Consider the following 13,211-nt stretch of genomic DNA (forward strand, 5'->3'; position numbering starts at 1 on the left):
CTGGAATTACCTGTATGTTTACCGGTAATAAACTTGCACTGTTTTATGTATATGTTTGATTACATACAGCCTTGTGACAGTTTTCCTGCATGTCATAAGCATTTGAATATAAATTAAAATGTTAAAATCAAATCTGATATTGTTTTACCTTTTATTTGGTGTGTGGAAGGTGTGCGGAAGAGGGGGTAGTCTTATACGGCGAGTATATAACAAACTCTGTATTTTGAGTGGAAATGTTAGGGGGTCGTCTTATACGCCCAGTCGTCTTATACGCCGGCAAATACGGTAATTACAATACCATCATCACAGGTAAAAGTTAACAAAATCTGTTTGATATAAATACCCAGTGTTCAAATGTACAATTGTCTCATAATTTTTAATTTTATAATCTGTTTGTTTACATCAGATTCAAATAAAGTCCTGACATTGCTACTGCTTAATATATTAGTCTCTTAAATCCCCTTTAAATTTTAGTGCCCCTTTAATTTAGAGTGGGTTAAAACTGTACCTCACCAAAAAAATACACCTATGTCCTAACACCCAGTACCTGTAAAATTATTTGGAAATAGGGTTTTTGTAGAGGTAATTTTAAGGAACTCAACATAAGATCATCCTGGATTTAGAGTGGGCCCTAAATCCACTGACTATTGTCCTTATGAGAAGGGAGAGAGAAATTTAGACACAGAGGCATAGGAGGAAAGGCTATGTGAAGATGAAGGCAGAGATAGGAGGTATGTTGCCACAAGCCAAGAAACATCATGGTGCCACTAGAAGCTCAATAAGACGCAAAGAAGGATACACCCCTAGAGCCTTCACAGGGATTGTGGCCCTGGCAACATACTGATTTTGAACTTCTGGCCTACAGAACTGTCAGCTCTCATCAAATAGCACACAGCCAAGTAAGTGGCCAGCTGAGGGTTTGACTTGAGGATGTTGAGCATGTGCTGCTGCTGGGGGAGCTGGGAGACTTCAGGGTCTGCAGCAGGTCCTGCAGGGTACCTGGAGAAATGTTCTGAGGTGGCTACATCTTGGATCTGCATGGACATCATGGGTCTGGGCATGCCTCACATTGACTGTTGCTGGGGGATAGGTGCCAGCTGCCAGCTGCTGTGGGGGGGGGGCAGAATAGCAGGCCCATGGACCTAGTTGGGTCACATTCAGGCCCATGGGGGCCATCTGGCTCTCAGGGGTCACCTTGCCTCAGGGGCATACCGTTGTGGGTGCTCACCCAGTACAGATGCTGTGATGCTTCACGTGCAATCTGCCGGGCGCCTCCACTGCTGCAGGTGGACCTGGGCGGGGTGCGGTGAGGCTGGCACCTGGTTAGTGCGTTTCCCAGTGCAAACTGTGGTGGAGGGCTGAATTCTGGCCATGCTGGAGAAGCCGGCTAGTGACATGCTCACAGGCGAGGTCTGGGGCAGAGTCGGGGGCTGTGGTGTCCAGGGTGTGTTGGGATGCAATGTGGGGGGCCAGGGCTGTGCTGAAAGAAGGGAAGGCAGATTTGGCTGAGGCACAGTGCGGGTGTTGATGGTGGCATCCACTGGTGCATGAGCTACACGTGCTGCTGGCAGTGCTGTGTCTTCTGCTGGCAGAGCTTCTGCTTGATGTTGAGGCAGTAGGGAATGGGGCACGTGTTTTCTTGGCAGTGTTTGGCATGGTAGCACAAAGGGCCATGAACTGCTTGCACACTCCGCAACCTCCATTAGTCTTGCACTGGCAGCCCTTGGTGTGCTGCACAACCCAAGGGATGACTGCGGGCAGTTGGCATCACGGTACTGGTGGGCATGCCTCAGGCACTGGATGCAGCACTGGTTGGCCTGGCACCGCCACTCCCAGAGGCTCCTGAACTGTGGCTCACCCGCCACCCCTGCAGGAGCAGAGGCAGCCCCGCCTCCTCCGCTCCCGCTCCCCGCCTCTTCCACTCCTGCTCCCCGCCTCCTCTACTCTGGCTCTGCAGTGGCAGTTACCGGCTCCTCCCCTACAGCTCCCTCAGCAGCATCAGCGCTGTTTCCTGAGCAGCCAAGAAAAGAGCTCTCAGGACGCCCTCCTGCCCGGACTCGCCAAGAAACAGGCTGTTTTGGAGCCAACTTTTATTGTACTTGCTGCAGCGACGAAGCAAGCATTCCACCAGGCTGCTCACGCTGCCCGCTCTCAGTGGCCAACCTCCAGGACTGGAGGACTCCAGTGGGGCTGAAAGAACTGGGTGCCTCCATCTTGTGGCTACAGGCACCACCATCTTTGCGATGGAGTGGCGGTTAATTTGCATATTACTCTTTTATTAGATAGGACTGGTTGAACAGCCAACTGGACAACCAGACACTTAGCATATTAGGCTTTTATTATATAGGACAATCAAAAAAGTAGACTTTGGTTACTAGCATATTTTATTTAACATATTCACACAGGTTATAGAGCTAGGCAGAATATATTTATTAGGTAATTCAATATTTTTTAGTATGAGATTATAATCATTTGAAATCACCAAAAGAAAATTCAATTATTTCATAATTGACAATCATTAAAATACCCACAATCCACAGACATTTTCTTTCTCAAAGGAGTATAACTATTTACAAAGTACAGAAGTATCATTATTATTATACTAGGGGCCCAGTACACTAATTCATGCACCTTGAAAGGAACTGTGGGCCACAAGGCTACAGTAGGCACAGGGGCAGGTCTCAGCCCATGCTCTGCGCCCATGCCCGGCCCCTCCCACTGCGGCCCCCAGTCCTGTCTGCCGGCAGCCCCGCTCCCGCCCCGCTAGCACTCACTGACAGCGCGGAGCAATTGAGACTGGTGCCAGCAGCAGGTGCGAGGGGGGCCAGCCATCAGCAGGTGCAAGCAGCAGCTGCTGCCCTAATCACCCCTCAGAAGCAGGGAGAGCTGGAGAAGCCCTCAGGGGTGATTGGGGCCGGTAGCCACCGCTCTCACCCACTGATGGTGCCGAGTGATCGGGACTGGCACCGAGAGCCAGCAGTGGGTACAAGCAGTGGCTCCAGCGCTGGCTGCGGGTGCAAGTGGGGCTGTCGCTGGCAGCAAGTATGAGAGGTGGCTGCCAGCCCCAATCGCCCCTAGGAGCAGGGGGAAGTGGAGAAGCCCTGAGGGGTGATCGGGGCCGGTAGCTGCTGCTCAAACCCGCTGACGGCACCAGGCACCAGCAGTGGGTGTGAGCGGTGGTTCCGGCACCAGCAGAGGGTGCAAGTGGGGCAGGAGCTGGCAGTAGGTGCGAGCTCTGGGCAGGACCGCGGCGTGCGGGAGCAAAGAATTTTCAGTGACTATCAGGGGCTCGCCCTGATGACAGCAACCAGCGTCCCACTTTGGTCTGGCACCCCTGCTTACCTGCTCTACCATCCCATCTCGACCGACTCCTAACGTGTCCTGTGTTCTGCCACTGCTGTCGACGCCCACCATGTTTTGTGTACGCCCCCGGATGGTCAGCACGTCATAGCGACCGGTTGTTCAGTGGTTCCACCGTTCAGTCTACTTGCATATTAGGGTTTTATATAGATAGATAGATAATTATATATTTTAAATGTACCATTTAGTAGCAGCTTTAATTCTTGCTTTAATACAGCTTTAATTCTTGCTTTAGACTGCATTTTTTCAACTATAGATAAAAGCACCTCCTTGATTACTAATATATTTTTTATATATACATTTTATTGATTTTTTACAGAGAGGAAGGGAGAGGGATAGAAAGTTAGAAACATCGATGACAAACATCGATCAGCTGCCTCTTGCACACTCCCCACCGGGGATGTGCCCGCAATCAAGGTACATGCCCTTGACTGGAATCAAACCTGGGACCCTTGAGTCTGCAGGCTGATGCTCTATCCACTGAGCCAAACCGGTTAGGGCGATTACTAATATTTTTAATGACCTGTTACTATAATCTGTTGATTATTAGATCGTGGCCATGAGCTAGATGCTGGTACATAAATCCAAATGTCTAAATGAATTTGAATTTAATACATTAATCACAAAAGATAGCTATATACATGTTATTTTTCATTTTCAAATAAGCTAAAAATGTTTGCTGTAGGAGGTCCAATATTTTATCAGCATTGAAAATGCGTTTTTTAAAAAGAAAATCTGGGGGGCTGTTCACAAAATTAAACCAAATATATTTCAAGGATATCCACTATTCACAATTAAATAGCTAGAAGTCTAACGTTTTAGCAAATGTACTTATTTGTTTAACAAATACATTCTGTAAATGACCAAACTATAAAAACAAAGATAGCATCTAAATGAATTTTTTGGTAAAATCTTACCCAGCAAGTTTAGTCAATGATAAACTTATTGACTAAAATTCATCTAGGAAGCAAATCCATACAAGGGGCTAATATAGAAAAATATGAAATTTATATACATACAATTCATATATATCTCATGTATAATAATTTCTATAGATGAATTGACTGATGAATGGATGGGCAACCTGATGAAGGAAGGAAGGAAGGAAAGAAGGAAGGAAGGAAGGAAGGAAGGAAGGAAGGAAGGAAGGAAGATGTCTACCAGGTATGAGCACACACACAAACTTTCTATGCAGACTTAAAAGCTTTATTATTCAAGTTGATGAATCAGGAAATCAGAGCCATTGGAATCCAGGGGAGGGAGGATGGATTGATTTATATTGACACTTCAAATTCCAATTGAACATTACCGGATTTCTTCCTTCTAGCCTTCCCCCTTTTCATATTTAAAACTCCCTCCTCCAACAGTAAGAAATCTGGCTCCCAGTACACATATAATCTTTATTTGCCTATTTGCTCAATCCTGGTTTACAAAGTACAGTAGTTTTGGATTTGTAAACCCATACCTCTGCATAAAAAAAGAAAAGCCTACAAAGCAGAGTTCAATGTAGGCAGAGTTCAATATTTTTTGAGTTATTATTATCTTCAAACCTGAGGCCATATAGTCCAAAACTTTGTTCAAAAGTTATTTGTGTTAGTTTGTCCTCCAACCCACATGTAATTACGTTATTTATTTGAAATCAGTTGAGTTTGTTTGTCTCTACCTTAGTCCATTTTCATACTTTTTCCTCTAACTTCACAGATTTTTTTAAATGTGAAACATTATCATAGTTCCAAAATCAGAACCATGAAAAAAGGTATACTCAATAATGTCACAAACTCCTCCATTCATTTAATCCCAATCCAATCCCTCACTCATTCCACCCTGTTCCTACTCACTGTGTCTGTGGTTACTGTTTTATCCTTCCTATATTTCATTGCAGATATACATATTTTCTTATGTTGTCTTCTTTCTTTTTTTTTCTTTTTTTTTAAAATATATTTTATTGATTTTTTACAGAGAGGAAGGGAGAGAGATAGAGGGTTAGAAACATCGATGAGAGAGAAACATCGACCAGCCGCCTCCTGCACATCTCCCACTGGGATGTGCCCGCAACCCAGGTACATGCCCTTAACCGGAATCGAACCCGGGACCCCTCAGTCCGCAGGCCGACGCTCCATCCACTGAGCCAAACCGGTTTCGGCTCATATTTCTTATATAAGGCAGTAGAGTGTAGATGCTCTTTTGCATTTTGTTTGTGGTTTTTAACCAAAAAATATCCTAGAAACCACTCTATATCCATTCACAGAGGGTATCCTCATTCTTTTACATACCTGCACTGTGTGGATATACCATAGTTTATTTACTCACTCTCTCTATATTGACATTTAAGTTGTTTCTAACATTTTGCAATTACAAACAATGCTGCAATGAACAGTCTTTTCTATATGCATTCTTGTATTGCTAGAGGTGACTCTGGGGTAAATTTTTAGAAGTGGAACTGCTGGGTCAAGAAATAAATGCATATGCAGTTTTGTTAGATACTGCATAAGTCCCTTCCAAAGGAGCTATATCAATTTGCATTCTCATCATCAAGGTATAGTAATGAGTCACAGACATTTTAATGATGGGGGAAAAATTATTAATACCTAAGGATGGATAACTCACTTCTTCTTATAATAACTTCATTGAGATATAATACACATACCATACAACTCACATATTGAAAGGGGACAATTCAATAGTTTTAGTATATTCACAGTGGTGCAACCATCAAAATCACCACCATCAACTTTAGAACATTTTCACATACCCAAGAAACCCATATCCATTAACAGCCACTCCCCATCCGCCCCCTTCTATCCTAAGTAACCACAAATCTTCTTTTTATCATTATAGATTTGCCTATTCTGCATATTTCATATAAATGGAATCATAGAACATGTGTTGTTTTGTGAATGGCTTCTTTCACTAAGCATGTTTTCAAGGTTCACCCATGTTCTAACGTATCAGTACTTTGTTTCTTTTTTACGGCCCAATAATACTCCATTGTATGGATATGTAACATTTTATACACTCATCAGTTGGATCTTTAGCTTTTTACTTTCTGGCTATTATGAATAATGCTCCTATAAACACTTATATATAGTTTTTGAATGCACATGTTTTCAACTCTCTTTGGTATATACTTAGGAGTGGAACTGCTGAGACATATGGTAACTCTATGATTACCCTTCTGAGGAACCATCACATTGTTTCCTAAAGCAGCTTGTATCATTTTACATTCTGGCCAGCAGGATTAACTCACTTTTGTTGTTGTTGTTAATCCTCACCCCAGGATATTTTTCCCATTGATTTTTTTTTAATGTCATGTAATCTCTTTATTTTTAATTCATATCTTTCTCTCAAATACTGCAATTCATTGTTGAAACTTCTTTTCAGGATGATAAACAAAGACACTCAGAAGTATTACAAATATTTAAAAAGGAAAATGTACTGCTTCAAAGAGGCCCATTATCTAGTTCTTAGAGAGACTTGTTCTCAGTAAGGAGAAGGAATTTATGTTTAAAATTTCTCAGTCGGCCCTGACCGGTTTGGCTCAGTGGATAGAGTGTCAGCTTGCGGACTCAAGGGTCCCAGGTTCGATTCCCATCAAGGGCATGTGCCTTGGTTGCAGGCACATCCCCAGTGGAGAGTGTGCAGGAGGCAGCTGATCGGTTTCTCTCTCATCGATGTTTCTAACTCTCTATCCCTCTCCCTTCCTCTCTGTGAAAAATCAATAAAATATATATATAAAAAAAATTTCTCAGTTTTGGATATTTTTTTTAAATGCTATGAAAGCATGGCTTGGATTTACCTGGTAACAAGAGATTAACACACCAAATGTGAAAGATTTCATATGCTCTAAATAAACATTAAAAAAAGCAAAGACATTTCTATATTACTACCTATTCTGTCAAATTATAACTTTTTATCTTTATTCCACGATACCAGAACACTTGACCATTTTTCTAACCTCTGATCAGAAGTGCCAAAACAATGCCTATTATTAATGCATTCATTCACTCATTAAATTAATAACTATTTTTTTATTAAGGTATTACATGTGTCCTCATTCCCCCCAATGCCCCCCACCTCCACCCCCGCTCATGCCCTAACCCCCCTAGTGTCTGTGTCCATTGCTTATGCTTATATGCATGTATATAAGTCCTTTGGTTGATCTCTCCCCCTCCCCCCACCGTCCCCTGCCTTCCCTCTGAGGTTTGACGGTCTCAAGGTCCTTCCCATATTCATCCAATGCCTTAACCTTACTTTCTGTATATAAGCTCGGCCTCTACAGATCCATTGGTTTTTAAAGAGAGTGGAAGAGATAGAGAAAGGGAGGGAGGGAGGAACATGGATTGGTTGCTTCTCACATGCACCCTTGACCAGGAATCGAACTTGCAAACTATTCAGTCCAAGGGCCAGCACTCCAACCACTGAACCACAGTGGCCCGGGCAGGATAACTCAGTTTTTAACTTGATTTAAATCACCTATTCTAGTTCTAATACCTGGAACAAACAAAACAACTCTGAATAAAATCATGTGTAATCAGGCCCTTGTTGAATCAGGTTAGTTAACTTTCCTTGTGCTATCATTGATCTAAAAATTAATCAGCAATGCATATACATAAGAGTATAGAATATAACAGTTGTGAGTTAATGTGGAAGCATTGCAGTTACACAGCACACGGTAGTTTGTACTTATTTTAAGTACATATTCTGTTTTACATATTCCAGATTAAATTCCTCCCCAAAAGATGTCTCTTTGCACATATGTAGAATACATGCCATATAAAAAACCACAGTTAATAAGGATAATTTTATTTATTAAAATAATGTTGGCCTTTCCGAGCACCTGATTTTTGCACTCACATGCCTGATGAATCCATTTACCTTGAAAGAGACTATGATTTGATTCTAAAGGAATATAACAAGACAAAGTTAATGAATATTCCCTCTCCTGCAATCAAAGACATGATTTCTTATGTTAATGTTCTGCTACTGTCTTGGGAAGGACTGTTTGTGTTCTTTAACTTGCCTTCCTTGAGCATCTCAACAGCCAGTCTTGGTGGGAGAGACCGTGGAGTTTTAATTAAGATAAATACAGAAAGAAAAGGGGTGAGAATTCCCACTTTTTTTTTTAACCCCAGGGATTTGTGAGAAGAAGAGAAAGGACCAAGTGAAGTGGTAAGATGTATGTCTCAAAGTGCCTTAAGTAACGAACTCTTCTCTTCCCTTGCCCTCTTGCTCTGGAAGAAAGGCACTTCTTGAGATGTTTAGTGTCAACCTAGGATACAGTCGTATCAAAATACCAGTTTACATTATCTACCATCAACGAAGTATGAAAATACCTCTTTCCTCACAGCTAACAAGGTATTTTATTGTATTTCTAAATTTCTGCCAATCTCATAGGTAAAAATTGGCATTTCAGTGCAAGTCTTAACTTGGATTTCTCTTACAAGAGTGAATATCTGTTCATACGTTTAAGAGAAATTTTTATAGCTTTTTGTGAGAATTTTCTGTCTATGACTTCTGCCTACTTTTCCATTGGGTCTCTTTATATCTGGTCTTTTCTTTTTGCCCTCTATTTTTAAAGGTTCTTTATATATTAGGGATATTAGTCCTTTATCTGTGATACGTAATGCAAATATATCCTGCCAGTTATATATCTGTTTTGATTTTATTAGGGTGGGGGTTTTTGCCATATAAAAAAGTCTTTAAATTTTTATATACTCAAAAATTTATCACTTTTTCCTTTTGTTGAATCTGGATTTTGAGTCATAGAGAGAAAACCTTTCTTACACCCAGATTACAGAAGAATTCATTTCTGTTTTCTTTTCATATCCATATAGTTCTATACTTATATTAAGACTAGAGGCCCGGTGCACAAAAATTTGTCCGGGGGGGTGGGGGGGGGGATGCAAGGGGGTTGGGGCTTTGTACTCTGTCACACACAGAGCAGGGCCCATCAAGGGGGTTGGGGCCCCGCCCCCTGTCACACACAGAGCTGCAGGGCGATCAGGGGGTTTCGGCGCTGCCCCCTGTCATGCTGATCCTGGTGCTGGGAGGCATATTACTCTTTTACTATATAAGATAGAGGCCTGGTGCACGGGTTGGGGCTGGCTGGTTTGCCTTGAAGGGTGTTCCCGGATCAGGTGGGGGTCCCGCTTGGGTACCTGGCCAGCCTGGGTGATGGGCTGATGGGTGTTTGCAGGCTGGTCTCACCCCCTTCAGGGTGGGGGGTCCCCACTGGGGTGCCTGGCCAGTCTGGGTGAGGGGCTGAGGGCCGTTTTCAGGCTGGCCAAGCCCCCAGGCCACGGAAGCTCCCAGCTTCTCCTTTTATTTTTATTTTTTATTCTGGGATTTATTTACCTTCTATAATTGAAATTTTGTTGCCTTCCGTGGAGCTCAGAGCTGGCTCCTGCTTGCTCCAGCTCTGTGGCCACAGCCGGCCGAAAGCAGGAATCTGGGGTTTATTTATCTTCTATAATTGAAACTTTGTTGCCTTCAGTGGAGCTCAGAGCTGGCCAGGAAGCTTGGCTTCCTCCATCACTGGAGCAACCAAGCCCCCTGCTTGCTTCAGCTCTGTGGCCACCGGCCGCCATCTTAGTTGGGTTAATTTGCCTATAGTCGCTCTAAATGGCTGGTGGGCGTGGTTTAAGGTGTAGTGATGGTACAGTCAATTTGCATGTTTGTCTTTTATTAGGTTAGATAGCTGGTCCATTTGCAGTTTATTTTTCTATATGATGTGAAGTATAAATTAATTTTTTTTCCAAATTATTAACCATTCTTATAAAAGTCCATCTTCATCCCAGAGCTTTGAGATGCTAGGTTTGTCATGTACTAAATGTCCATGTTCTTAAGTCTACATCTTAATTTTCTTATTCTACTCCACTGGTCTGTCTGCATTATATTAAACAAAAATCTAATCTGCAAAATGACATAGACAAAATGTGGTATAAGATTCCTTCCATTCTATATCTAACTCTTAAAAAGAAATTTAGACCATATTCAAAGTCAGTCACCATCAGTGACTAATTGCTCTAATCATATACAATTGACAATAACTATTTAGACCAGTTATATAAGGAAACTAAGGCACATTAGGATTTGCTGGTTTACAAAAACTATCTTAAAATTTCGTTCATCAATTGATAATTAACAGAACCATAAAAAAGATACACAGTTAGTATGACAGGCAAAATTATTTAATAGATTTTGACAGTTTTCTTAACTTTAGGCATAAATATTTCATACCTCCTCCATATCTTTCAATATCAACTTTACCTTGATATTCATAGGTTTATTATTAAATTTAATAAAAGTCACATAGAAAGTAGTAAAATAAAGATAACAGTATACTTTTATATTTCTAAAACAGAAATCATGCTGATAACCTATATACTTCATTTTCTCTCCTGCTAGTATGAGCTGTACTTGATCTTAGCCAAGCTCATTCCCTCCACTTGTTCACTTGATCCATCCTCTTCTCACCTATTTAAGCAATTCTTACTCTCCCTCCTGTATCAATTATTTTTCTTTCTACTGACTCATTCCCATGATCCTGTAACATGCTAACTCTCAATTTTAAAAAAGATTAAAAAGTAAAAAATCTACTTCTGATGCACCTCTCCCCACTACCACACAGCTACAGCCCCTTTTCTATCTTTCTCACAAGAGCACTAAGAGCCTATACTTGCAGTCTCTAAATTCTTTACTTCCACTCTCCCAAAACCCCGCAGTGCACTATTATTCCCTCTATTCTACTACAACTGTTCCTTTCAAAGTCACCAATGAGCTTCATATTGTTTAATCAAGTGGTCAAATTTTAATCCTCATCTTAATTGACCTTTCAGCAGCATTTGATTGTTCATAAAACAATGTTTCTTCCTTGAAACAGTATCTTCATTGCCTTCCACAATACCACACCTGCCTGATTTTCCTCCTATATTTCTGGACATGCCTTTTCAAGCCTCTCCTGATATTACCCCAACCCTAAAAGTTAAAGTGTATACACAGTCTTTTGATCTCTTTAACTACATTCACTCTAATCCCAAATAGAAGTCAGAAAAAAGTCAAGAGTGCCACAGCGAGGAAACAGGCACCGCTGGCCCTCGGCAGACACAGCTCTGTCTGTCCTCTTCACTCCGTGAACAAGGTAGATTTGTAAATAAAGAAGAATGAGAGGAAGCCATTCAGGAACTACAAAGAATCCATCAAAGTAATAAACTATTATGTTCCATCTAGAGATTCTAGTGCTAGAGAATATCCTTAAAATATATTTCTTAACCAATCAATCCAGTGTCTACTCTCAAGGACACTTTTTCCCCTTTACATTTACAGAAAGTTTTCTTTACATCAGGACAGGCTAGAACAGCCGTGGGCAAACTACGGCCTGCGGGCCGGATCCGGCCCGTTTGAAATGAATAAAACTAAAAAAAAAAGACCGTATCCTTTTATGTAATGATGTTTACTTTGAATTTATATTAGTTCACACAAACACTCCATCCATGCTTTTGTTCCGGCCCTCCAATCCAGTTTAAGAACCCATTGTGGCCCTCGAGTCAAAAAGTTTGCCCACCCCTGGGCTAGAAGGTATTCGAAAGAATGTTCCTTATCAGGGCATATTTGAGTTTAATGCAGTAATCCCGATCAATAATTGTAAATTCAAATCAACTTAATCCACTTTATACCAAAAATATTTGTTACTTAATAAGTATTTAATATATCTTTAATTCACAATTGGTTGACTTTAAAGTTCATGTAATACTTTTACTATAAACAAACCATTTATTTGGATTCAGGGGTGGGCAAAAGTAGGTTTATAGTTGTGAGCACACAAAACAGTTTATTCTTGTATTTTAATTATTTATTGTATTACTAGAGGCCTGGTGCACGAAATCGTGCACGGGCACAGTCCCTAGCCTGCGATCAGGGCCACCTTCCCCAGCTGCTGGCAGCCAGCCCCGTTCCCCCACTGCCACCCACCCCGGTGGTTCCCGTTTGCCATCCAGCAATGGGAGCCTGACAGCTGGGGGAGGGACCGAGAGATCTGCTGTTCCTGCCCGCTTGCCAGCCCCACCCCCACCACTGGTCGCCCTTTGTGTGTGGGGCGACTGGAGGGGCAGGGCCCTTGGCCTGGCACCACCCACATCCCCTTCCACCCACCCCCAGGTCCCTGTTCGCCATCAGTGATCCGAGCCTGCCGGCCAGGGAAAGTAACCCAAAGGTGGTCAGTGCACCTCATAGTGACTGGTCGAGCGGTCATTCTGCTGTTATGGTCGCTGGGCTTTTGTTATATAGGAGTTTCCATATGAACAACTGTGAACCGACCCTTGCCCATCCCTGTATGTTCTCAAATTTTGCTACTACATGAGAAAAAAAGTGTTTAAAAAGTTTAAATATCAAAGTCACCTGAAGGAGTAATGACATGGTCCATACATCTCACAGTCACACACCAAGTGACTGAAAACAATTATACCCAGAGGCAAAGAGAAATATGCTAGAAAAAGAACTTCAAGCCTATGCACTCTTCTCAACCAGGAGAGATGAAACTAGGCCTACTTTCATATATCAACACAGCCTGATTTTAACAAGGCTTGCCTACCTCACTAAACCTAAGAGGTCAGTTTTTAGTAGTTTATAGAGCAGAATAAAGATTATACAGCATAGTAAAAGCCAAACATTGGCCAATCCTGCTAAAAATTGACAAGCTAAGAAATAACTATAGGTAAAAAGGAAATAAAAATAAAAATGCCACTATATAAATGCACAGTAATCAGAAAAAGATCTGCATAGTCTCAAATAATGTTATCGACCTTCTCTCTTTTCCAACTGAAGCCTACAGTCACATCATTAACTGAATATTC

At 41.8% G+C, this 13,211-nt stretch overlaps 1 protein-coding gene across 4 annotated transcripts in view; it reads right to left on the minus strand.

Annotated features, from left to right (window-relative positions):
- Window positions 1–13,211, minus strand: part of TCF12 (transcription factor 12) — a 357,822-nt gene that overhangs the window by 297,120 nt on the left and 47,491 nt on the right. The window lies entirely within an intron of this gene.

Source organism: Myotis davidii, unplaced genomic scaffold (genome assembly GCF_000327345.1).
Source record: "Myotis davidii unplaced genomic scaffold, ASM32734v1 scaffold441, whole genome shotgun sequence".
In the NCBI taxonomy this organism is placed as follows: Eukaryota; Metazoa; Chordata; class Mammalia; order Chiroptera; family Vespertilionidae; genus Myotis; species Myotis davidii.